General features: G+C 37.2%; 1 pseudogene; it reads left to right on the top strand.

The window, feature by feature from the left end:
* LOC102486879 (V-type proton ATPase subunit C 2-like) overlaps positions 1–21,400 on the top strand; it is a 28,238-nt pseudogene extending 6,838 nt beyond the window's left edge.
* The last annotated feature ends 217 nt before the right edge of the window (positions 21,401–21,617 follow it).

Genomic DNA, 21,617 nt, shown 5'->3' with positions numbered 1-21,617 from the left:
CGGTTTGTGTCCTATTCACTCACATTTCATTGTGCTGAGTCTTATAGCCAGGCCTACCTACAATGCAGTCTGCTCTAGCGAGCAGACATACCCTATAGCAAAAACCTCTAAAAAGGAAAAATAAAATAAAATAAAATAAAATAAACCTCTTCTATGATACAAGAAATAAATGTAGATTTTTTTTTTGAGAGATTTTTTTTTTTTCGCTATAGGGAGCGTGTGCTCGCCAGACAGACAGAGAGAGACATAGAGACAGAAAGCGAGAAATCACCCCCCAGGGGGGATGGCCACGCCACAATCCCTTCTCCTCCATTCTCCTCTCGGGATCTTGGGCACACACGCACACGCACCTGGTGTGAGTTTTAAGCCACCAGGTCCGGGACGCGAACTGCGGTCGACTACGTGGGAGTCCAGCGACATAGCCATTATGCCAACTGCTGGTTCCCTCCATGAAAAAATTTCTCAAAATAATAAATAAATACAGTAAAGTGGCAGAATACAAAATCAACTTACACAAATCTGTAACATTTCTATATACAAACAACAAGCAAACAGAGTAGAACTGAAGAAAGTACTCTTATTTAACATAACCACAAAAAGTATAAAATACCTAGGAATAAATCTAATCAAGAAAGTCAAGGATCTCGACAAAGGAAACTATGAAAGTCTTTTAAAAAATTGAAATGACACAAAAAAGTGGAAGGGCATTTGATGTTCCTGGATTGGAATAATTAATATAATAAAAATGGCAATTCTACACAAATTAACCTACATACTTAATTCCTTCCCTGTCAAATTACCAGAGACATTCTTCACAGATCTAGGAAAGACAATCATAGAATTTGTCTGGAAATGTAAAAGACCCATGTTGCCAAAGCAATCCTGCACAAGAAGAGTGGAGTGGGTGGCATCTCACTCTCTGACCCCAAAATATACTATAAAGCTGTGATAATCAAAACAGCATGGTATTGGCACAGAAACAGACATGTGGACCAATAGAACAGAATAGACAGCCCAGAAGTAAACCCCAAAACATTTTTTTTTTTTTTTTTTTTACAAAGGGTACCAGTCAATCCACTGGGAAAAGGAAAACCTCTTTAGCAAACAGTACTGGAAAAACTAGATATCCACCTGCAGAAAGATGAATCTGAATCTATCTCTCACTGTTAACAAACATCTACTTAAAGTGGATTGAAGATCTAAACCTAAGACCTCAAACTATAAAACCACTGGTGGGAAACACTGGGGAAACTCTGGGAGACATCAGGATAGACAAATCTTCTTAAATAAGACCCTCAAAACATAGGCAGTAATCCTCAAAACAGACAAGTGGGATTACATCAAATTAAGAAATTTCTGCACAGACAAAGACATAATAATTAGTGTGAATCAACAACCCTCAGAATGGGAGAATATTTTTGTAAACTATGCCTCAGATAAAGGACTAGTAACCAGAATACACAGGGAACTCAAGTGGTTTACCTGAAACAAAATGATTAACCCAATTAAAATATGGGAAAAGTGAGCTGAACAAACAACTCTCTAAGGAAGACATATGAACAGTCAAAAAAACATATGAAAAAATGCTCAATATCCCTCACCATAAGAGAGATGGAGATCAAAACCACAATGAGATACCACCTGACCCCAGTCAGAGTGTCAAAAATTAAAAAAAAAAAAAGTTAAGTGCTGGTGGGGAAGTGGTAAAAGGGGAACTCTCCTATACTGCTGGTGGGAATGTAAATTGGTCCAGCCTCTGTGGAGAACAATATGAAGGTTCCTCAAAGACCTGCAAATAGAGCTACCCTATAATCCAAGAATTCACTCCTACCATCTACCCAAAGGACAGGAGAATGCCCACTCTGAAAAGTGCTTGCACATCTATGTTTACTGTGGCATTATTCACTATTGCTAAAACATGGAACCAACCCAAATGTCTGTGAATGAACAAATTTGTGGATGAAAAGAGTGTACTCCATGAAATACTACTCAGCCATAAAAAACAGCAAGATCTTAGCATTTGATAGAAGTGGATGAGGATGAATACGGAAGATTTATGCTGAGTGAAGCAAACTAGGCTATGAAAGAGAGACATTGTATGTCTCCACGTAGCATATACTGACTGTCCGCACTCTATGGTGGAAACTGAAAGATTAGAGGACATAGAAGCATAGAAAATGGTTATGGATACTGGAGACAATGTGGAAGGAGGGCGGTAGAAGGGAGAGAATGTTAGGAAAGAAATTAAGGAGAAAAATAGAGAGGCAAGACATTTATGAGGTACAGAAATAGATTATTATCTGTTGATGATAACATGTTTTGTATCCTCAACGAGACTGGCGTGAAGTGTATTCATGTTGAGCAAATTCAATTTATAAGCTAAATGATGTATAGTGATTAAATGTATACAATAAATTTTTAAAAATGTTGATGATTTTAAAACCAAAGCTAAAGAAAACAAGCATACTGTCTGTAAATTTTCACATGATGAAAAGAAATTAAAAGGGAGAGGAAAGAAAAGACCATATTGCTGTCTGATAAGAAGCACCAGCATCAAATTTCCTGTGTCATTGTTAAAAAGATATCGTTCACCTTTCTGGACTGCAAGGTTAAGGTAATCCCACTAGGTAACCCTGATAGGCCTACTGCATGCCAGAGAAATAGTGAGAGAGGGCAAGAGTGACGGTAAACTTTAACCAACTCTTGATTGTCTCGACTCACCTGAGACCCTGAGAGTGGAGTCTATTCTCAGGTCTGAGTTACCAGTGAACTTTCAGGAAGAGCTCCTACTACTTCGTAAGAATTTATCTACTAGACTTTTAAGAGAGGTTCTAAACTTCATTTTCAGAGCTCTGGATGAAGTAGCCACTGCACATATATTGGATGCATCTTTGGAGATCCTTGGATTACAACTCTATAATCAACACCATTTTCCTTGTATTTACTTCCATATTGACCTTAGTCTTTTTGACTACAATGGTAAGCAGACACCACTAACTTTCATACTTAAGTAGACTATTTTAGTCACATGTTTTCCCTTAACCAGAGAATAATTTAAATTACCTATAAAATTTAGATTTTCAAAGAAATCGCTCCCTTTGAAAGGAGGGAGATATGGAGGAAAAGGGAGGTGGCATGACCATTCCTCATAGGGGGTGGGAGATGCATTTACTTTCTCTCTTTTTCTCTGTTTCTCTCTGGAAAGTGCTTGCATTCTCTGGAAAAGTTTAAATAACTTTAAAAGGGTCAGCAGCTGGTGTGGTGGTTAAAGCACTGGATCCCACAAGGCCAACTTGAGGTTTGAGTCCCGTAGCATCTGGAAAGACATGCTGTGCGTGAGTGCAAAATCCTGAGAGGAGAATGTATAAGGGATTATGGCATGACTGTACCCCTTGAGAATTGATTTCTCACTTTCCCTTCCTCTCTGCTTCTCTCTGGGGAGCATATGGTCTCTATGGCAAAAATCTAAAACAAACAAAACTTAAGAAACAAGTATTTTAACTAGGCATGGTGATGTATAGTCTCAGCTACTTGGGAGGCTGAGGCAAGAGGATTTCAAGCTTGAAGACTGAAAAAATAGTAAGACTATCTCTAGAAAACAGAACAGAATAAAAACAGTAATTAAAAATATTATAAATAAAACTTTTCCTCTAAGAATATTTTATTACTTATGAAATACAATAGAGGTAATAGTGATATATAAATAACAACATATCCTAAAGTACAAAAATTGTTTTGGTTTCAATATTAATTAATTTTTTTTTAATTGTGAGAGGGTGAATGTGCAAGAGAGAGTAAGAGAGAGAAAGCATCCCATTGTGGGGCATTGTCACACGACAATCTTCTTTCCCACATTTCTACATCCCATCAAGGTTTTAGGCAGCACACACATGCACCTGGCATATTTTACAAATTGCTGGGGCCAGGATTTGAACATGATTGACCATGGGGGACCCAGCTTTCCTTTTTTAGAGAGATATTTTTGCTATAGGACGAATGTATTGTCAGAGAGAAAGACAAAAACAGAGAGAGGAACCCCCCCGCCCCCCAGGGTGGATGGCTATGCCACAATCTCTTCTCCTCCAGTCTCTTCTCAGGATTTTGGGCACGCATGCACACATGCCCAGCATGAATTTCAAGCCACCAGATCTGGGACTTGAACTGCAGTTGGACATGTGGGAGTTCATGGCCTTACCCTCTATGCCACCTGCTGACCCTGGGGGGAACCCAGGAAAATTTCATCTTTGCACAGCACTTAACTACTGCATTACAGGGCCTGTTCTGGTGTCAATTTCATACAATATAGTAATAACTTATTAACGTGACATCTTAAGTATTACTCAATTTTAAGTTTTTTTCCCAGGCTTTCTTTTTAATAAATTTTAAACTTAATAATTTTAAACTTAGCAGTTTTATTGTCAGTTGATACTATAAAAGGTGACAGTTGCTCTTGGAAAATGACAGATTGCAAATAATAATTTTAAATAAATATTTTATTTAACTTTATTTATTATTATTATTGTTATTATTATTATTTTCCAATTTGACCAGAGAGAGGGAAAGTGAGAAAGCAAGCCACCAGGTCTGGGACTTGAATTGTGGTCATTCATGTGGGAGTCCAGCACCCCTAACCACCATGCTACATGCTGGCTCCAGCAAATAATTTTTGTTAATTAAAATTTTTAATTTAAAATTTCAGCTAGGATCTTTCTGCTGATATAATTGTTATTGGAGCTGCTATGAGTATTTTATAGCCTGTGACAAACTTTGGGATACATTTCTAATAAATTATTCTGAAATAAATATTTTCGTACATGTAAAACTGATGATTCTTCTGGAACAATTTTTCTAAAAGTATTTAATCCTTCATGCAAATTCTTTTTGCATGTAAGTCTATATTTAATTTTAAATGTAAATTAATACGGTGGCATTTCAATATTTTCTTTGACATTTCCTGTAGCTTAGGAAGCTTTCAGGAAGCTAAATGTGGCTTCATGATTTGTATAAAATTCAAAATGCTGGTTTATGCATTCTTGCAATGTATAAGGAAACAATTTTAAAATTGTCTTCTTCATTAGTAATTTGTTCTTCTGAAGCTTCATATGAAAGTATTATACTTTTTCCATTAAATGCCATGATCTTTATATTTATTTTCTATTTTTAAACCTGTGAATATGTACTTTGCATGGTCAAAGCAGAGTCTTAACTCTTTAAAGTATTTAATTGATTCCCTGATATGTTTTCTTACAATGTTCATTCGTGCACTTGTATTTCATAGTAATTTACTGACAAGGTTTGCTGCTTCTGTTCCAGCAGTTCCTGTCCTGACCTCAGGCCAGAGTTAATATTTGTGCAGATGCCACAGGGTCAGGCTGGGGTCTGATGGGCAACTCACTGTAAGTCCCAGTGAGGCCTGCACACAGAACCAGCCCTTATTTCTATGGCTGCAGCTACTGCTGTTGCTACTGCTGTTGTGCTGCTGTCTCTGTCACTGGGCCCAGGTACAGGCCTATCAGCCTTTGTCAGGTTAATATAATCTTTTTGTGTACCTAAGACCTTGAAAGATGAGCAAAATATTGCAGGAGAAGAGCCAAGGCTGTTTATCTTCTTCATATGAGCAAAATATTGCAGGAGAAGAGCCAAGGTTGGTTACCTTCTTCAAAAAATTGTGTAAGACATTTTTGGCTGCCTCAACTATGAGAGACCTTGGAAGCTGAGACTTGCTGGCACCAGTAAGACTAAAATCAGGGGCTAGAGACGTGGAGCGACAGATGCTCAGGAAAACATTAATATTGCCAGGGAACCCATGGAATTGAATATAGTTGTTGATGATATATTCAATGACATAATTAGTATGATAGGTGACTGAGGATCTTTCATTAGTGATGTTACAGGAAGATCGGTGTTTGGAGCTAGCCTATCCAAAGATCGTTTCTGCATAGAATGCACTCACAGTGAATGAGTTTATGCTGACCTAAAGGTGTATTTCCTCTAGAACATGGTGTCTTTTATCTCAGAATAGCTGACCACCTTGAGGAAACTTGAGAAGTTTACTTACATGCATATATGCTGTCTTTAGTACTTCTTAAAGATTCTTCATAATTCATTCACTATAGGTGTGAAATATACTATTTTTTACAGTGGTACATTTATTTAATTTGTGTTTATTTGTAAGAGGGTCATGTGCTCTCCAAAAAGAGATAGTGAGAGGAGGAAAGAGTAAAAGCAGCCTCTGATGTAGTGAGAGCACGCTGTAATCCCTTCTCCTCCTGTCTCCAACCTCTCTGGATTTGGGAAATGCATGCATATGCACCTGGAGAGTTTTTCAAGCTACTGGGTCCAGAACTCAGACCATGTGGTCAGCCGTGTGGAATCCAGCTTCCTTAACAACTAGGCCACAAGGCCAATCCTAAAGTGGTACATTTAAAAAATGTTTTTTTATGGAAAATTTCAAACATACACAAAAGTATAAAGACTAGAATAATGGATATCCTTAGATACCCATTAACTCAACTTCAGTTCATTACTGAGTTTTATCTGTATACCCACTGCTATGGTTTGAATGTTTCTGAAAACATTCACATTTAGAATCTGGTGAGCTACTGTAACAGTGTTGACAGGGTAGGGCCCTAAATGGGGCTTTTAGGAAATGATTGGTCATTAGGATAGAGCTCCCAGATTGAATATCTGTGAATTTATATGGAGACATGAACTTGAAAATGGACACATGCTCTGCTCTTTCTCTGTCTTGTCATGTGATGCCCTTTGCTGCCTTGGAACTTCTTACAAACAATAAAATCCTCATCAGATGCTGCCCCTTAATCTTGGGCCTCCAAAACCATGAACTAAATAAACTCTATTTTATATTTTATTTTATATTTTATTTTATTTTATGAGAGAGAGTAGAGAAAGAGAAGAGACAGAAATAAGTCTCCTTTGACACAGTCTCACAGTGTCATGATCCTCCTACCCCAGCTTCCCAATTAGCAAGGATTATAGGTGTGTGTAACCTTGCTGCAGTGTATTCAGATCTGTCTGGGAATTGAATCGGGACCCTCAGAATCAGTAAGCCTAATTACGTAAGATATAATCTGTGGTTAGTTGAATCTGTGGATGTATAACCTACGCATACAGAGGGCAGACTATACTTACCATATATTTTCTTTTTTCCTTTGCAATTTATTTGTTGAAAAAAAAAAGGTTATTTGTCTTGTAGAATTATCTGTGGCCTGGATATTGCTTCTTGTATCTTGTTGTGGTCTGATCGTAATGGTCCTCCCCAGATTGATATATATTGAAATTCTAACCCAAAAGTCATGGTGTTATGAGAGGAGGCCTTAGGAAGGAGGTTAGATTAGTGGATGTAGCTCTCATGAATGGAATTAGTGTTCTTATAAAAGAGTCCCAAGAGGGACCCCTGTCCCTTCTACCACGTGAAGACACAGAATAAAAGGCTGTTCATGAACTGGTAAGTTGACCCTCACCACCCCAAAATTATTAACACTTCAATTTTTGACATCCTAACTCCATAACTATGAGAAGTAAGTTTCTATTGTTTACAAGCTACCCAGTTTATTATATTTGTTATAGCAGCCTGAATGGACTAGGACATATCCCTAATCCATTGTTGAACTTGTTTTACTCATCTCTGTATTTCTGTAATTGTTCCTTGTATTTCTGTAGGGTTCTGAAATTTATTTTTAATTCTGTGGCATGTTGCTACATCATAGTTTTTTTTTTTTTTTTTTTTTTTTTTTGTACTATCCAGACACTATAATGTTCCTTTTTTGCAATATTAGAAGCCATTATATCTTTTCTCATATCCATTATTTCATGAGGGTTTACAAAATGGTTATATTTAAATTGTATCATTCTTTCTTTATTAGCCAGACTATCTATTTCTATAAAAACTTCTCCATTAATTTGATCTATTCAACTTTGAGGCCATGTAAACATTTTGAGTAATTATAAAACAAAATTTAAATCTAAAATTAATTTCTATGAAACAAAAACAAAATTAAAAAATAAATTGCACAAATTATTTCAAATGACTGTATAGCACAGTAATTCAGTTGTGCAATATAGTAGGGTAGACCCTAAAGACAAAAAAGAGCTACATAAATAATCACAAATTGTTGTGACAAGTCCCCTTAAAATACAATTGTGGCAAAGAAATATTATAATGCAAAGTCCATTTCTAAAGTTCTGTGTGGTAGGGACCAGCAGTTGGTGTAAAGTTCTATGGTGACTTGTTTCATCAGGTGGCTCTTGGGTAAGAACTTTTATGTATGGAGATGTAAAATATGTCTCTTTTCCCAAGAAGAGAAAGAGTATCTCAGGAAAAAGGTGACAAGTGTCCTAGTGAAAACATAAGGCGTGTTTGTTGGACTCGTTAATTTGTGGCTGTTCTCATATGAAACATTTTTCAAACCAGGACTTAGGACAAAACAACTCAATCTGCTTAGAAAGCTTGATGATTTGGTTAAAGACCAACCAGTATGGTCTAAGTAGAACATTTTTTTTTTAAAGAGAGATTTTTGCTATAGGGCACTTGTGCTCACCAGAGAGAGACGGAAAGCAAGAAATCACCCTCTAGAGGGGTTAGCCATGCCACAATCCCTTTCCCTCCATTCTCATCTTGGGATTTTTAGCCATGCACATGCACCTGGTGTGAATTTTAACCCTCTGGGTCTAGGCCTCGAACAACAGTCGACTATGTGGGAGTCCAGCAATGTAACCATTACACCATCCATTGTTCCTGTAATTAGAACATTTTTACATAAGGAGAAGATATTTCCTGTCACAGAATTATATTATCTAGAGTGTGAGGGTTAATTTTGTGTCAGCTTGACTGGTGATTGGCTGACCAGATTAAATATTATTTCTGAGCATATCCATGAAGATGTCTATGGAGAATATTAGCATATGAATTGGTGGACTGAGTATAGTATGCTGTCCTGCTCAACATGGGTGGGAATCATTCAGTCCTTCAAGGGCCTAAATTGAACAGAAGATGGATAAAGGAGAAATTTGCCCTTTTTTTCTTCTTGTTTGCTTGATCTGGCACATGTTCTCTCATCTCCAGTCTCAGACTAGAATTTTTACTGTAGGCTCCCCTGATTCTCTGGCCTTAAGACTTGTACTGGAGCTACATCACCAGCTTTCCTGGGTCTATAGTTCGTGAATGACAGGTCATGGGGCTTTGCAGTCTCCCCTGCAATAATAATAATTCTCATAACAATCTCTCTGTCTGCTCTTTCTATCTCCTCCTGATTCAGTTTTTCTTGAGAACTCTGGAATTTGCAGTTAATTTTTTCTTTTTTAAACAATTTTTGCCTGTGAATAAGGCAAAAGAGCCCTCTTTAAAGATTCAGTTATTTCACAAAAATCTCAATTGTTCTTTTCACTGTTCTAAAAGTGGAATAGTCAGGTGAAATGGGTAAAAAATGTTCTCAATGGTCGTAAGGCACTATCCATTACAATACTGCTTTTATTTTGCAGTGTGACTTGTCAGGTTAGGGAGGCAATAAAATATGTTCTTAGATACTCTGGTAAGAGAGAGAGTGCTACATTCCATCAAACTTAAGATGCCACTGATCATAAGATGTGCTGTCATTTTAAAAAGGGAAAAAACTGAATATTAAACTATGACACAATATATAAGATTCATTCCAATTTCAGGGATGGTGAATTGTGAAAATAAATTTATAATTTATAATAAGTGAAATATGGTGTTTATTGACTGTTTATATCTCTGAGAAATCTGTTCCTGATCCTTGATAATTATTATCTTATCTACTTCTTGTAAAAATCTAGTGACATAGGTGTTCCTGTCCTCATGTCTGTCCTTTATCTCTGTATCCCTTTGTTTTTGGATAGTATTAGACACACAGTAAGTGTTTGGCAAATGTCTATGGAAGGATGAATGAACGAGCCTAAGGAACAAAATTTTAAGATAACACACTGAAATTCATATAATTTATGAATGAATAAGGTAAAATATTCGCCTCTTCTCTTGGCACAGAATAACCACTCGATAAATGTCAGCCATTATTATAATTGAAAAAATATATAGTTATTTAGAAAAAAAATCTTTTCTTTATTCACAATAGAGTGTGCACATGTGCACGTGAGAGTGAGAGAGAGAGTGAGAGTGAGATGAGCACCCTCCACAGAGTCTGTTCACACTGTGATCCCCTTCCTCCAGTCTTTAAGTCTATCAATCTTGGGGACTTGTGTAAGTACCTGGTATCTCTCAGGCTGATCATGCTGGGGATTCTAATGGTGATCACTATGTGGAATCCATCTTCTCTTTGATCAGTGCACTGCCGCTATGCCATAGAGCCAAACTCTTACATGGAGATATATTGGACACCTCAATTTTATTTTTCAAAAAAATATTCCCTTAATTACATATTTTCATATGACTTTAAAGAGGTGAACATTTTGTTTCTAAGTAATATTCTGAATGTATAGGAGTTAAATGTCATTTTTAAATAGAGTTTTCCCTTGAAATTTGAGCTGTACTTGCTTGAAATATGAATATAGTTAAGTAGAAAAGCCAGCTGCTGCAAGTTCAATTTAAGCAATCTGCAGTATAACAATGTAAGAATATAGATGATACCAAATGTAAAAGTGTTTCTTATCATAAACTTCCAGCCACTATAGCCTGAGGACAAAAGTCAACTGCCAGATTAGAAGAATTTTGTGATTTTAGCATAATACAGAAGTCAGTTTTCTCATTTTTTGCTTCCTAGCTAATCTTTTCCCATTATTCTTGCTACACAAGTATATAAATTGATTTTACGTTAAAAATTTTATAAATAGGAAATGTACCATGGTTCCTATTTATCGTGTTGGAATATCCTGATGTGGATGTCTTTGTTGTATTATTAGTGCTTTTATATGTACCCTTTACCCATTTGTTACAGAGCCTGCTAGTCACACATCCAATATCCATTCTCTTTCTTCTTTATGAACAAAACCTTGCATTTATATAGAGCCAATATGCCCCACTAAAGACTTAGGTCCCCTTGCAAGTAGATGTGGGTGTGATTATGCGATAAAATTCTGCTCAGTAATATACAAGTGGAGGTGTCATGTGTTATTTCTGCACAATCTCTTTAAAAGTTAGAGAATAGATGCTTTCTCCTTCCCTCCTCCTTCCTGTTGCCTGTAATGTATTTCTAATGCTTAGAATTCTAGCTGCTGATTTGGGCCATGTGATGACTTTGAGAGTGGAAGTCATAAATGTCAAAATAACAATGTAGAAAAATCCTGAATCTTCTTTCGACTATGTGGGAGAGGTTTTTTTTTTTTTTTTTTTTTTTTTTTTTTCTTTAGGGTGCGTGCATGTGTGCGCTCACCAGAAAGACAGAAAAACAGAAAGCGAGAAATCACCCCCTAGGGGGATGACCACACTGCAATCCCTTCTCCTCCATTCTCCTCTTGGGATCTTGGGAATGCACGCACACTCGCCCAGCGTGAGTTTAAGCCACCGGGTCCGGTACTCTAACCGTGATCGGCTACATGGGAGTTCAACAACATAGCTATTATACTAACTGCTGGTCCCAGATCCTGAATCTCTTATATTGTGATGTCTTTTTTTTTTTTGGACAGGTTTTTGCTATAGGGCGTGTGCGCTCGCCAGACAGGCAGAGAGAGACAGAGAGATAGAAAGCGAGAAATCACCCCCTAGGGGGATGACCACACTGCAATCCCTTCTCCTCCATTCTCCTCTTGGGATCTTGGGCATGCACGCACACACGCCCGGTGTGAGTTTAAGCCACCAGGTCCAGGACGCGAACCGCAGTTGGCTACGTGGGAGTCCAGCGACATGGCCATTACGCTAACTGCTGGTCCCTATTGTGATGTCTTTAAGTAGCCTTTAACCACCAGTTCTTGGCCTTCTACTTGTGAAAGAGGTATAAACTTTCAAATTATTTCCACTGGTAATTTACGTCTTTCTGTTGTTATATGTAGCTAAACCCAATCCTAACTAAATCATTACTCTAAGGAAGTAACAGAAATATTCCAAAAATTTTTTCTTCTATTTTTCTATCAGTATATTGAGGTACTTTCATTTTACAGTGTTTTGTTTCTATTTCTTTCTAGCTTCCTGGTACTATCCTCTCTCCTTCATTAATCTTTTCAGTTTCCCATTCAGATGTCAACTATTGATCCAGCCACTATGGCTGAGCAGTGATAGAAGTGTCCTGCAAGGCTCAAAGCCATATAGTAGACCACAGATTTGGCTTGAAAACACATTGGGTGTGTGCGCAGGATGTCAAGGAGCTAGAGGGAAAGGGGATCACAGTGCAATGAAATCCTGTTGAGGATACTTTTTTCTTTTTTTTTCTCTCTCTCTGTTATATCTCTCTTATCTGAATATCTTCCTGAGGCTCCATACAGGTTTCTCATTACTTTGGAGGGCAGGAATTCCGGACACAACTGTTCTAAGTAATTTTTTTTAAGAGAGTTTTTCTATAGAGCACGTGTGCTCACTGGAGAGACAGAGACAGAGAGACAGAAAGTGAGAAATCATCCCCCCAGGGGGTTAGCCATGCCACAATCTCTTCTCCATTCTCCTCTTAGGATTTTGGGCACACACAAACATGTGTCTGGCATGAATTTAAGCCGCCAGGTCCAGGACTTGAACTGCAGTCAACGACATTGGAGTCCAGTGATGTAACCATTATACTATCTGCTGGTCCCTCTAAGTAATTTTTTATTGGCTGGGATTTGTGTAAACTAATTTTTGGATGCTGTTTCTATGATGATAGATAAGTAAACACTGAGTTGAATACAAGCACTTAAGATTTTATGCTAACATTTGATAGTCTCTGTCTTGGTTCACTATTGAGTTGCTAACAGAAATATCTGAGGCTGGATGATTTGTTTTTCTAAAAAATATAGAAGTTTATTTGGCTCATAGTTTGGAGGGCCAATGTGCAAGGGTCACCTTGGTGGGGCATCTTCTGACTGCATCACAACATGATGGGAGTACAGGAAAGCATGGTCTGTATTCTCTCTCTCTTTCTCTCTCATTTCTTCTTCTTATAAGCTGACCAGAAGTCAATCATAGGCACCTCACTTTAATCTCTCTTTTCTTAATTTGCCAGAGGTCAGTTTGTTTGCCAGAGAGGCAAAGAGAGATGGGCAGGGAGAAAGTTACAAAGCACATCTATGGGGTTTAGTCATGCCACAGTCACTTCTCTTCCATTACTCCTTTCAGGATTTTGGGCATACGTGCACACATACCAGTCATTGTTTTCAAGTCACCAGGTCTGAGCTTGATCTACATATGGGAGTGAGCTGCATCAACCACCACACCACTAGTTGGCATACCTTACATTCTAGTTTCTCACTCATTCCCAGAACATCGTTCTACAGCATGAAGATTTTAAGAAGAAAAATGTTTTTTTTGAAGAGGTTTTTTGCTATAGGGCACGTGTGCTCACTAGACAGACAGAGAGAGACAGAGAGACAGAAAGCGAGAAATCACCCCCCCCCCGGGGGGGGATGACCATGCCTCAATCCCTTCTCCTCCATTCTCCTCTCAGGATCTTGGGCACGCACACACATGCGCCCGGCGTGAATTTTAAGCCACCAGGTCCGGGACACGAACCGCAGTCGACTACATGGGAGTCCAGTGACATAGCCATTACGCTAACAGCTGGTCCCAATATTAAGAGGAAATTTAATACCTTCTTCAATACATGCATTTTAGAAGGCTCAATCATAGTGGTCTCCAATGAGAAACAGTGAGTATAAAGAACTCCAATCAAGGAGTCTAGAACCTTAGAGTCCCAGATCTGATACTTATTAGTTATAAGACCTTGGAAGAGCAGAGGTACATGGTCTAAGTGCACATGTCCATATATATTTTCTGGTCTCATTCCTTCTCTTTATAAATCCACAGGAACTCAATCATGAAAACCCTTCCTGAATGACATTACTCCTAATCTTTTCCCAAAGACCTTACCTTTCAATACTATAATTAGATCAAGTTTTTACCATCTTACTCATATTACAATTGCTCAACACATGAATTTTGGGAGGATATTGAAACTGTAACAATGGGCTTGCTCATTTACCATCTGAAATAGTCCAACTAAGTGGCAGTAATATAAGCATCATTCATCAGGTTAAAAAAATCATGTAATTTTTGATAATTTCTTTAGAAAATCAATTTGAATTTGAATTATTTCAAATTTTATTCACAAAAATGTGTCTTTACTAATATTTCAAATTCACTTATTTAAAATTTGCATAAAATGCAAGCAAATGAATAAACTTTACTGCAACTCAATAGACAGCTGCTTTTTTGGGATTTTGAGGCCAGATTGAATGTCTGGAAAGACTTAGAATAGCAATTTCACCAAAATCTGATTATGGTTCCTAAGAAGATCATTCTTTTTTATTATTTTATTTTATTTATTTTTAATTTTTGTTTTTATTTTTAATTAATTAATTAATTTTAAATTCAGTTGCCATTTCTTGCCCTCCTCCCATACTATCTCAGGTGTCTACAGTTGTTTTGCATTTCTTTTTCCCCCCCACATTTTATTGATTCACAAAATTTCTTAAATAATCTAACTACTTTCAATAGCAAGTTCAGCTTGTATGTACACATCTGTGAATACATGTCTGACTTTAGGCATGAAACTCTGAGTAGAATGAATATACTATAAAGTAGCACATAGCTGATGCCATATAGCTTACTACAGTCATTAAATAGATATTTTTAAATATTTTTTTTTAATTTCAAGAAAAGCAGTTTTAACTTTAATAAATCAAAATCAAAGAAATGCTAAGAGAGCTTTGCTTAAAACTTAAAGCCAGGAAACAGGTTAGGATTCTGTTCAAATAGTAGGTACATGAACTTACTGGCAGCTCAAGACAAGACAAAAATCCTTAAATCCAGAAAACAAAGCCTAGAAGGAAATCAGTGATGTGTTAGTCAAAAGTCATAAGATTCTATTTCACCAGTTCAGTCTTATGTACTTAATCTACCTTCTGTTGTGGTCCTATCCTCCTGATTAAATTCTGGGATATAATATTCAATTCTAGACTTGTCCCTGTCATTAAATTGGCCTTAGTTGTTTTTGAATTCTTATTTCTGTGTGTCTGTATTTAGTTCTCCTTGTATAGCAGTCTCTTCAGAACTTCTTGGAGAGCTGGTCTGGTATTGGTAAATTCTTTCAGGTCTTGTTTATCTGAGAACGTTCTTGTCTTTTCTTCCCATATGAAGGATAATCTTGCCGGGTACAGTATTCTTGGTTGAAATTGCTTTTCCATTAACACTTTGAATATATTTTCCCATTCTTTCCTTGCTTACATTGTTTCTGATGAGAGATCCTCTGTTAGCCTGATAGGATATCCTTTGTAGGTAACTTGATGTTTCTTTCTTACCAATCTTAGTATCTTGTCTTTGTGGTTTGGTCATTCTGGCTACAATGTGTCTTGGAGAAGATCTTCTGGGGTTGATTCTATTTGGGGTCTTATGTATTTCTTGGGTCTGAATCTTTGAATGCCTCCCTAGGTTTGGGAAGTTTTCTTACAGGATTTCATGGAATAGATTGTCAATGCCCTTATTAGTCTCTTCACCTTCTGGGATATTGATTATCTGGATGTTTGGACGTTTAATGTTATCTAGTATTTCTCATATATTATTCTCATTTTTTTCGGTCATTTTTTCAGTCTTCAAGGTAGATTTTTCTAGGCAAGTGATTCTATCTTCTACATCTGAGATTTGATTTTCTGTATGATCTGGTCTGCTTTTAATATTTTCAAGGGATGTTTTGATGTCCTGTATTAAAGCCTTCATCTCTAACATTTCCATCTGACTTTTTTTTGTGGTGTGTATTTCCTCTTTCAGATCTTGTGAGAACTTCCTCACCTTCTGGAACTGGTCTGCTACTTTCACCTGCCTCTTCTGCAGTTCATTGTCTCTCTTCTCTTCCATCTCTGTTAGCTTCGTCAATATGAATATTCTAAATTCTTTATCTGACATTTCTGTGAGTTCCATTGTACTGTCTGAGGATGAAGAGGAGCTATTCTTTTCCCCTAGAGGAGAAGTATTTTCTTGCCGTCTCATATTTCTTGTGACTCTGCGGTGATTTTTGGTTATCTGGTGGAAATACGTTTCTTCCTAAATCTTGAAGTTCAATCTAGGCGTTCAGAGTTGTGCAGGAATAAATGATCTGCAATCTCTCTTCCATTTTGTTTTTCACTCTTTGTGCATTAGATTGAGTGTGATTTGAGGAATACTCTTACTCTCATTGCATTCAGATGTTTGGATACTATTTACTTTGACCTGCCTAGACACTCAGTGCATGGAGACTGAGCAGCCAAGGAATGAAGTTAAAGGGAAAAGGAAAAGAATTAGAGAAGGGAAAATAAGAAAAATAGAAGGAAGAAGAAAGAAAAAAGACAATAAAAATTTTATATTTTAACTTTATAAAGGAAAAAATGAAAACCGCAAGGCACATGTGTATACTGTGCGAAGGCAATATTTCACAGGTCAAGATCAATAGCCATCTCAGGATGGGCTTGGGTTTGTCTCTTTCCTAAATGGGAGGAGGGAAAGGCACAAATTAGCATGATAAAGAAGGGGCTTGAGGGAATCAGCAGTTAGCGTAATGGCTATGTCGCTGGACTCCCACCTAGTTGACTGTGGTTCACGTCCCGGACCCGGTGGCTTAAAACTCACACCGGGTGCGTGTGTGTGCGTGCCCAAGATCCCGAGAGGAGAATGGAGGAGAAGGGATTGCAGCGTGACCATCCCCCCTGGGGGGTGATTTCTCGCTTTTTGTCTCTATGTCTCTCCCTGTCTGTCTGGTGAGCACATGCACCCTATAGCAAAAATCTCTCCAAAACAAAAAAAAAAAAAAAGGGGCTTGAGGGGCCAGAGAACACTTTACCTTAAAAAAGAAAAATGAAAAGACACAGGGAGATATGGAGAAACAGTCAGAAAGACGGAGAGAAGGATACAGAGGTAGCCCTACCAACTAGAAATGAATCCGAAGGGAGAAGTCTCAGCAGAATATCTTCATTTTTAGTCCCTGAAAGCAATATTTCACAGGTCAAGTTCAGTAGCCATCTCAGCATAATATCATTCTTGAAAGAACACTGACAATAAAAATCATTTTAGCCCTATCTCTGAGACAATGGTGTCTGCTGGTATTGGGGAAAAAGTTGGCCAAAACTGACTAGGTCAGCTAGATTTATTATATAAAGTTGGATAAAATATGGGCTTTGAGTGCTTTTTTTTTTTTTTTTTTTTTTCTTTTTTTTTTTTTTTGTGATTCAGACTATAAGAAGATTCTGCCTGCAGATACCTATCAGCGCTGGATGCATTAGATGTATTCTTTCAACCTCATCTAATTTCCAAAGCCTAGAGTTTGTTGGTTTGTGTAGTCAACCATGTGGGATCCAGTTGCCTTAATTACCATGCCCCTGGCAGGTTCTAAAACTTAGGATTTTATGGCTTTTCCATACAATCCATACAAACTGATGAAGAACTCTCCATGGGCCATGCATTTATTTTATTTGAGGCTAATGCTCAGAGTTTCTGGCCCCTCTTACCATTTTCAGGTTTGTATGAAGCCCTATGTCACAAAGGATGAGATATAGATTTCCTAGTAGGAGTCACATCCCATGTGTAAAGGTGTGGCAAATTTTGATCAATGGGAAATGGGAGTAAGGATGGAGCTAACTGAATAAATCCTCTCTCCATTTCTCCCTCCAATGGATTGTTCTAAATCATGGCTTTTCTATATAGCCTGTTCAGACATATCCTACATGGCCAAATGGGAGCACCAGTCAAGCAACTCTTATTGTGGAATAGTAGTGAGTTCGGTTGATGCATTATCTTGTGTTTGAATCTCATCTACCTCTGCTTCAGTTGTCTTTTCCTGCCTTCTTGCTGCCCCAGGATAGTGCCTGTTAATAAAGTCTTGCCTTGGACTCATTTTTTTCTAGTAAACTCAGACTAAAGAACCAACTATGGGCAGTCAGCTGAGGTAGTCACTCAGTCCATATCTTCTGGAAGCTTACAGTTAGGCCAAGAAACAGATACATGAAGTCAACTACAATACAAAGCCATTTATAATGATGACTCACAATCTCATGTTTGAGATTCTCTACAACTTGGGTAGTTGTTTCTAGTTCTGGTGATTTATTTTTGTATTAATTGTCTGAAAGATCTTGATTTACTTGAAATATTGCAGTTAGAACTCTGAGATTTATTGAAGTGCCTTACTTTATGTGGAGATCAACATTTTCCTTTGGATTTTAAGAAAATATTTTGAATGTGTTCATGTTTCTGTAGACATTTTGCTTTAGAAAATACACCAGCCAGTTTTTCTTTAATAGCATTTTATCATAGCTCTCTTCTAAAATCAAATTACTGTCAGAATATTTTTTGCTTCTCTCTTGAGTTATATAATTGAGTGTAATGATGTTGTTTACCCACAGAGACTGTCTAGACCAATTTTTTGGACTGCTTTTAAAAATTAATTTAGCAGACTTTCCAGACTAGCTAGCTACCTATATAGTACTATAGTGGGTGTTTTGGACATAGGCTTCAATATGTCTGAACATAATTGCCTCTAAATGAGGAAAAAAAATGTGATAAATTTGGAAAGTGCCAGAAATTTGCTTTACTTGACTAAAGATGGGAGATAAAACCTGCTGAAGGACTTTATGTTATTATTTTGGTGTATTGTCTTGTTTGAGGGAATATAAATTAAGTATATGAGTTAAATATTGCTGCTTAATAAATTATCCTAGGACTTAGACAAGAATATTAATTTATATTTCAAAGTTTCTGAGGGTTGTTAATTCAAGAACAGCTTAGTTAGGTGGTTCTGGCTCAGAGTCTTTCATGAGTTTATAGTTAAGACGTTGGCCAGTGCTGCAGACTTCAGAATGCTTGGCTGGGATGCAAGATTCACTTTCAAAGTGACTCACTAATATGGCCAGCAAGTTGATGCTGGCTGTTGGAGGAGGCCTCGGTTATTCACCATTTGGACCTTCTCATAGGGCTGTTTTGTTATCCTCACAACATGATACATAATTTTTCAAGAATGAGTGATCCCAAGAAAAAATAAGGAAGCAAAGGCATTACTTTTATGACAAAGCCTTGAAAGTCATGCATTATCACTTCCATTGTGTTCTTTTGGTTTCACAGAACAACCCTAGTATAGGAGGCAAGAGAAATTAGGGACCCATCTGTAAGTTAGCTATCCCATTAAGTGGTACTAGTTATTTTTCTTAAAAGCATTTTAATAGCGGAATAACCCAAATACAAAAATATAAGACTGGGATAAGAAGTATGTTGTTTAATAATGACATTCTCAAATACTGACCTGATTGGAAATCAGCATGCATCTCTCTATAGATTAATTTGATAGTAACTTATTTTTCTGCTTCCTCTATTAGAGATATCACCAGAAGAAGTGAGAAGAGATGATCCTTGGACAGACTCATGTGAGAGTCTGTACAAGGAGAGTCTTAGGTTCTTTTTAGTTAAAACCTTAGTAACTCAAAGTTCTTATAACCCATCTTTCTGGTGACATTTATACAGAAATTTCTGTGATTCTCTAAAGAGGCTCAATTTCACATCTTCCCATAATGCAGCCCATTAGAAACAATAAAAATAACGTTGCTGTATTCTCCCTCTGCTATGTAAGCTTACTGAATTCTTGTCTGCAGACTCCACATTGTGCTAATAGCGCCCATCCAAAGAATGTCAAAGTCTTAGGTTGGCCCTCTAGTGCGGTACTTAAGTGATGTGTATAGAAAGGCAGATCCCATGTGGTTGGCCATGGTTCAAATCCCTATCCTGGTTGCTTAAAAAGCATGCTTGGTATGTGCATGTGTGTGTACCTGCACCGCAAATCCTGATGAGATGGAGAAATGGAGAAAAAGGGATTGTGGTGTGTCCACGGCTCATTGGTGGGGTGGGGGTGCTCTTTCTCTCTTTCTCTCTGGCTAGTATATGTGCCTTCTAGAAATTAAAAAAAATTTTTTAAATGTCAAAGCCTTTGCCAAATATATTTTTTCCCTGAATTTATAATCCTCTAAGAGTCAAAGGAATGCTGGATACAGTTCAATAATCTCACAGGTAAGGAAATCAGCTCTTTCTCTAATTCTTGTGTCTGCTTTACCACCTCGGTCCAGACCATCACAAAATCTTTCATGAAAGCAGGTCCTTTTTGTTTTGAGTAACTCTCCACTAAAAATACTCAAGCCAAGTAGTAGCTTTTAGACATAGTTCAGTCTAGAATCACAATCCAAAAGAAGCATGCCCTCCAAAGGAAGTGGAATTTGCAGAAAATCAGCACATGATATAGCATAAATAATGTAGACCTGTCTCATCTAAGTATTATTTTTTTTTAATTTGAGATGTACTCTCTCAATATTGCCTTTTGCATTATGGCCCATGCCCTGCATACTCAAATGTCCATTTGGGTAAGCTTTCCTAGAGCAAAGGGGCAAACTTTCCGTAATGCCTTTTCAAAGATCTCTTCTTTTTGGGACCAGCAGATGACATAATGGTTACATCACTGAACTTCCACATAGTTGAGCATGGTTCAAGTCCTGGACACCCAGCAGCTTAAAACTCACTCCATAGGGTTCATACGTACTTTAAAGTTCACTCTTGGTGTTATACCTTCTAGGAGTTTAGACAAAAGTATGATGACATGTACCCACCATTATTGTATTATTCAGAGCAGTTTCACCACCACAAACATCCTCTATACTTTGTTTATTCATTTCTCACTCCCCACTAACCCCTATCAGCCACTGATCTTTTTACTGCTTCTATAGTTTTGCCATTTCCAGAATGTTATACATATAGTTGAACTCATATAGTATGTAGCCTTTCAGACAGGCTTCTTTCATTTAGTAATATGCATGTAAGTTTATTCCATGGCTTGATAATTAATTTTTCTTAGCACAGAATAATATTCTATTGTCTGTGGGTAACAACTGAAACATCAGGAAAAGGATGGATCTTTCCTTCTGTAGACTTAAATCAAGAACTCTGTCATATTGGTAGTAACAGGTTGGATGACTAAAGCTTCAGAGAAAAGACCAGAACTTTAAGGAAAAACTTTCTGTATCCAACAGTTCAACTATAGAGGAAGTAGTGGTGTGCATGTTCTGGGAAGTTCTTTCAAAACAAGAGCAGCTGTCTGTGGAAGAGGTAACCACAATGGTGCTGTGTAAACCTCTTACAATCTCGGACTCTGGAAAAACTGGAGAAGATGCAGCAAGTAGCACAGGATATACTTTGCCAACAAAAAATGACCGAAAAAGAACAATAGCTAATAAAAGCATGACTTACAACTTAACACTTAAGGGGAACATCTTACCTTATCCATTTTAATAATAACTAGAAAAAAATTGCATCTGTGTGCTGAAAGTAGTTTATTTGTTAATAAAACTGATAGTATTCACATTAAAAATATTCAAAACTGATGAAAGTTGTATTGCTTAGTGTAAGTTAAACACTCTGGTTTGTGTCATAAGCATAAGCGTTTAAATCTCCAAATTTTATGAACTTTCTTTTAAAACTCAAGTCACCTTTTTAGAATTACAAGTCT

Source organism: Tupaia chinensis, unplaced genomic scaffold (assembly GCF_000334495.1).
Source record: "Tupaia chinensis unplaced genomic scaffold, TupChi_1.0 Scaffold145717_1, whole genome shotgun sequence".
Taxonomy (NCBI): Eukaryota; Metazoa; Chordata; class Mammalia; order Scandentia; family Tupaiidae; genus Tupaia; species Tupaia belangeri.
The sequence above is the reverse complement of the archived record's forward strand: the minus strand, read 5'-3'. Positions and strand labels throughout refer to the sequence as shown.